A 6,671-nucleotide genomic window follows, 5' to 3' on the forward strand; every position below is an offset into this window, starting at 1 on the left:
GTTGTAAGTTGAGGACTACCTGTACTTTATCACTTTTTTCCTTTTTTTTAGTCATCAAGTTTTTGACACCTTGCTAGGCGACTGGTGGTATTCGGATATTGCCATATCCTAAAAGTGGTACAATGGGTGAAAAGGTTGAAAAGCCCTACCATAGAAGATCTATTGATGCTAGGACCTTATCTAATGCAGAATTTGTGGAGCAGAATAGCCAGAATAGCAAAGGAAAATGAGAAGCAAATAATTTCCCTTTTATTTGGGATATCTCATGGGGTGCTTTATCAATGATAAAGTTGTAGGGCTAGTGCAGAATTAAATGATGAGGGAAAGAAATTCCACAGACCATAAGGATGGTGATGGAAGATTCTACAATTTGACCTGCTTTGCAAGTACATTAATGTTGAGACCTCATATAAGGATCCATTTTATTTACCATTCCATTCCCATCAATAAGAACCAGTTGTTCTGGACGTTCATGAACAAAGTCCAGCATACATTGTGTACATATGTGATGTGATTGTTCCATTTAAACTTACTCTGATGTGAATCCACATTAGAGTTTAGTATTATAGTTCAATCCAAATCACAATGACTTGTTCAAGAAAACACGGTTAAAAATTCTAATTTGTGTGTAAACTCAGACAGAGATACCGTATAGCCAAGTCTTTTACATGCTTTATGAAATATATATTGTTCATCTTTGTTTATTACTTGTAGAATTTTGCATGTAATCATTTCAGCCCCCTTTCTCTATTTCACAAAGGAAGCCATGTAGCCTAATAGTTCATTGAACATTTGTGAAAACTTATTTCTAGCATTTCAGATTAAAACACTGGAACTTGAACAATCCTTGCATGAAATTAATGAGAGATATATGAAAGAAAAACAAAGAAGCAAAGTATTGCACAATAATCTACTTGTAAGTATCTTGATCATTAACAATGTCCGAATAGACCTGTGCGATTATTTTGGAATTCGTTTTTACTTTATTAACAATTATTTCCCATTGCCCATTAATCTTCATAGGCATCCAGAGGGGAAGAAGGCAAATAAAGTATATACATTGCAAGGCAGATTTCACCTCTTTTGTATTTGTGTCATGACATTGCGTGCAAGTGTGTAAAGGACTGAGTTTGCACTGTGACATCACAATGCACATTTTTGTCATTGTTGTGAAATCCTGGCTTGAATCTTAGAAAGTAATCATTGGGATTTTTTTCAACAAATTACAGTTAAGCAAACTAGAGGTGGTCCTCAACTTATAACAGTTCATTTAGTGACTGTTCAAAGTTACAACAAGACTGAAAAAAAGACTTATGACTGTTTTTCACATGACCGTTGCAGCGTCCCCATTGTCACGTGATCAAAATTCAGATGCTTGATAAATGACTCACATTTATGACGGTTGCAGTGTCTTGAAGTCACGTGATCACCTTTTGCAACCTTCTGACAAGCAAAGGCAATGGGGAAGACAGATTCATTTAACAACCGTGTTATTAACTTAACAACTGCAGTGATTCACTTAGCAACTATGGCAAGAAAAGTCGTAAAGCGGGGCAAAACTGACTTAACAAATGTTTCACTTAGCAACAGAAATTTGGGGCTCAGTTGTGGCCGTAAGTTGAGGACAACCTGTATTACCTTTACAGCCTGTAAACTAACCAACTTTGTATCTTAGGCTATCCCAGGGGTAGGCAACCTTGGCTCTTTTATGACTGTGCTGGCTCAGGAATTCTGGGAGTTGAAGTCCACGAGTCATAAAAGAGCCAAGGTTGCCTACCCCTGGGATAGCCTATAAATGAGTTGGTGCCATCCAGGGTTGGCTTTCCCAACATATTTGGTTATTTAAATAATTCAAAGGCCAGCATTTGATTAAAACAAAAACAAAATTGAGATTCCCAAGATAGTAAATGTTGTGGTTTGTACTCATTTCTCCACTTGTATAAAAGCATTTGCGAACCTCATACAGTTGTATTTGAATTGAAGGCATATTTTGCTTTCTGCAAACCATAATCTGTAAAAGCTGCTAACTTTATAATGACATAATTTAACTGGAAAATATTTTCTGCTTCAAGACTGAAGTTCTCTTCTGATCTGTTTGTAGTAACAGATTGGATTGAGGATCCTTAACAATAAGCAGTCTACTCTTCTACTCAAGTTCCTGACATTTACTGCCAAAATAAATGCGTTCAGTGTCAGATCATGAGATGGTCTTATATATTCTGTCATTTTAAACATTATCTATGCAGCAATGCGTTTCTGGAAGACATGTGAGATTTGCATGTTATCAATCAATAATAATAATAATAATAATAATAATAATAATAATAATAATAATAATAATAATTAGGTTTCTGTGTTGTACCTGTAGGAGCTAAGAGGCAACATCAGAGTGCATTGCAGAATCCGTCCATTCTTACCATTAGATGCAGCTCCTGAGGAATCAGCCATGGAAGACAGGTAATTTATTTACTCAGTGTGGAAATGATCACGGTAGCTTTCCTGGCAAAGAAATTTAAAGGTTTGCATCTTTCATTGAAACTTTTATTAAGATAGACACTAATATTATAAAGCTACAATTTGAGATTTACCTTCAAGCATTTAGCATCTTCTGTCATAAGCCAGGTAGACTCTAAATCTAAGCAACTGAAGCAGATACTGCTCACAAGCATGAAAACATTATTTAGTTTCCAAGGTTTTGCACCTTGTGGAAGACTTTTTAATTTATAATGAAGGGTCAAGTCTCTTTTCAGTTGAGCTGAACTCCTGATGATTGCATGAACATGTCACCCTTCAAGGTGGAGCATATCTACTTTTACAGGGGTCTAGCCATAAATTTCTTGTGTCCTTTTAATAAGCTTTTCAGGGTTCCCTAATGAATCCCTTCTTGCCTGTTTACCTGCAAGTAGACAGATAGGCAGCATGTTGAGTGCAAACAGAGAAGGAAGGGGGATCAGCCAAACTGGTAATCCATCTCCGTCTCCAGAAGAAATATATGATCCTCTATTGTTTTGATATTCCTCTGTTTTATTTTTATTGCATAATGTTCTAGCAGGCTATTTTATGTTCCTGGGCTTTGGCCATAATAAAGAATTCATTCATTTATACATGAATATCTATCTCTGTGAAGTTTTCTTGGCAACAGCCCTAAAATACTTTGCCACTGCCTTTCCCCAGGATGCTTGTCAACTTCCCAGTCTAGCCTATAGCCCTGAGATTTCCTGGGAATTTCCCTTCCAAGTATTTCCCAGGGCTAATCTAGTTTCTTGGGATGAGCCAGGGATGTCTAGCTTCTACTAGCTGCTGCATTTTTTTCATTTTTTGTTCATCACATGTATCTTCTCTTATTTCTTCTGCTTCTATTCAGTTGTCCTATTTTGGTTTTAATTTTGTCAGCATTCAACAGCTGAAGGTGGAAGTAGTGGGCCGGACAACAGTGCTTACTGCCTCCCACTCATTCTAGAGAATTAGTTGATCCTTGGCCTTGACATTATGCTTAGTAGATTTAGAGCATAGGTAGTCCTTGATTTACAACCACAACTGGGGCCAGAACTTACATTGCCAAGTAATGCAACTGTTAAGTGAGTTGTGCCCAATTTTACTTCCCTTTTTGCTGCAAACATTAAGTGAATCAACAAGTTGTTAAGCAAATCATGTCTTTGTTAAGCAAATCCAGTATTCCCCATTGATTTGCTTAGAGAAAACTCCTTGGGAAGGTTTCAAATGGCGAACATGTGACTCCAGGACACTACAATTGTCATAAATACATGCTGGTTGCCAAGTGCCCAAATGTTGATCACATGACTGCAGGGACGCTACAATTGTTGTAAGTAGGAGCACTGGTCATAAGTCAGTATCTCGGTATTGTCATAACTTTGAATGGTTGCTATACAAATGGTTATAAATCAAGGACTACCTGTAGAGAGGAGTACAAGACCGAATGGGTTACTCTTCCAATTAAACATGGTAAAGGTAGAAATGTATTACCCTTTTGGTCAATCTGAATTTGTGCAAGGTTAGAACAAAGGATCATGTAAATGCTGAAAGGAAACATGAGGTAATCCATCCCATACTCCAGGATTATCAATTGTGTGTGGGGGCGGGAGGAACTAACAAAGTCATTTCAAACTTGATTTCCATTACATCATGGAGATCCGTGGCGGCACAGTGGTTAGAATGCAGTATTGCAGACTAATTCAGCTGACTGCCAGAAGTTCGATCCTGACCGGCTCAAGGTTGACTCAGCCTTCCATCCTTCCGAAGTCGGTAAAATGAGGACCCAGATTGTTGGGGGCAATATACTGATATTTGAGAGGGCAGTAAAGCACTATGAAGAGGTATATAAATCTAAGTGCTGTTGCTATAGTTATCAGAGGGAGTAGGTATGTCCCACTGTATCTATATAAGAGAGGAAAAGCAGAATTTCACAATGTCACTTGACATTGTCACATGACAAATGTCTCTTTCTTCCAGTGTTGTTGTATTACAACATTTTTTTAACTTATCTTTATGTATGGTCTATGTCCAAAAATATCCACTCATACCTTTATGACTTCTACACCGATGCATCTTGTTGTATCTAGCCAGCAGAATAGAACAGCCTCTATTTCATCATCCACTCAGATATACCCTGGCTTATGTGCTTGAGAAAGATGTGCTTACATATAATGAATTGCTGTTACAATTAGGAAAGTACCTATCATTATGTAATGCTGACCCTTGGGTCTCCAAAGAGAATGATTGCCTTCATGTAGCAACAGCTGTTAAACTGGAGCACCCAAAGCAGGAAAATCAGTGATATTCCAAATATTTATACCTAAACTACTGCATTACTGCTTCAGACAGGAAGGCAATGCAGAGAGTGGTGAGAATGGCAGAAAAGATTATTAGCAATTCACTCCCTTCTATCCATGACATGGCATATAAGTGATGCTTGAGCAAGGTTTGCAGGATTGTCTGGGATGCTACACATCCTCTTCACAACCTATTTTCCTTGTTATTTTCTGGGAGGAGTCTCAGTGGTATCCGAAACAGAACATCCAGATTCAGTCACAGTTTTGTTCCATGTAGCATCAGTCTTGTGAACTCTCAAGTTTCCTCTTTCCGCTATGTATTCAAAATGGACAGTGATATATATATATATACATACATATATATATATATACATACATACATACATACATGACAATGAAGGTTATCTTATCTAAATGCTCTTCCTAATCTAAGTTGCCTGTTTTTCAAATGTACCTCCTAACATTGGCACAGACAGCATGAAGTTGCACATTATTGCATATCCAATGTGCTGGCAATATTGCATTTTATTTTAAAATTGAGCCAGTAATTATTATCATAACTTGTTGCTGTTGTAAGTTGGGGTATGACATGACTGGTTTTTTTTTTATCCCCAACAGAGATTTCATTTTAAAAGCTGCAAATCTTTACATTTATCTACAGAAGGAATTTAAATATCGCCCTCATTTTTCCCTGTTAGGAGGAGTATGGCCAATCAATGAGGCACAGTGTTCAGAATTGCAGGGGGTGTTAAAGAAGCTCTTGTGTAAGAAGGAACATGAACATGAAGTGGTCTGAGAAATATGGTCAGTTGGAGCTCAAGTTCATTTTTGGAGCTTGCTTAGCCTCAGTGATTGATCCAGCCCTGCCTCCCTCCTTCCTTCCAATTCCTCACATGTTTTATTTGCAAGCAGAAGAAATAAGGGCTTAGAATATTTGACAAAAATTTTATATCTTTCAAGCTAGAAGGTCAGTGTAGGAGTGGCAAGGAAAAGCAAAGGATGGACATGTTGTGAAACATAATGACTTTTTTTTGTGACACTCATGTAATTTGATCTCGACCTTCACTATCTTCGATGTTACTTTTCTAATACATTTTCTTTTTAAAAGGCAGAGAAGCGTTTCAGAAAATGTGATCTGTGCAACAGATGATGTGAGTATTCTCAGCTGCTCTTACGTTCTCAATCCTCCATAGCTAAGCAAAAAATGCTTAAAGCTCAGATGTAGCACTTGGGCCACTAGCACACTTCTCTGAATCCTATCACTAACAGATAATCTGATCAAGACCTCTCTTTAGCCTTCCCATTAAATAACTCTCCTTTGCTTCTCTGATGCTGTGCCATGGCAAATGTGTTATCTCCAGAATGAAACATGGCTGCTTACCAAACCTTGCTTTCAAGAGCATCAAGGCAACCTGGTTTAAATCCCGGAGGCATTAAATCCCAGATGGGAGCTGAACTGCACATCCATATGGTATTCCAATATTAATTTATCCTGTTACCAAGAAATAACATTTGAAAGGCTTGGTGTGATATGCTAAGAAACCACTTTTAATTCTGGTTTTACTCTTTGGGTGCTTTCAGACAGATGCTTCAGCTTATCTATTTCATGTAGACCAGGGGTAGTCAACCTTGGCTCTTTTATGACTCGTGGACTTCAACTCCCAGAATTCCTGAGCCAGCATAGCTGGCTCAGGAATTCTGGGAGTTGAAGTCCACGAGTCATAAAAGAGCCAAGGTTGACTACCCCTGATGTAGACCATAGCCAGTTTTTCCTTGTCTGAAAGTATTGAAAAAGATGTAGGAAGATGCCCTTTATAAATAGAAGATTTATGCACATCTATTGAGACTGACCATTAGTGCAGTCATTATTTTAAGTGATCA

The sequence above is a fragment of the Protobothrops mucrosquamatus genome, unplaced genomic scaffold, assembly GCF_001527695.2.
Source record: "Protobothrops mucrosquamatus isolate PMUCROS unplaced genomic scaffold, P.Mucros_1.0 scaffold_135, whole genome shotgun sequence".
NCBI lineage: Eukaryota > Metazoa > Chordata > Lepidosauria > Squamata > Viperidae > Protobothrops > Protobothrops mucrosquamatus.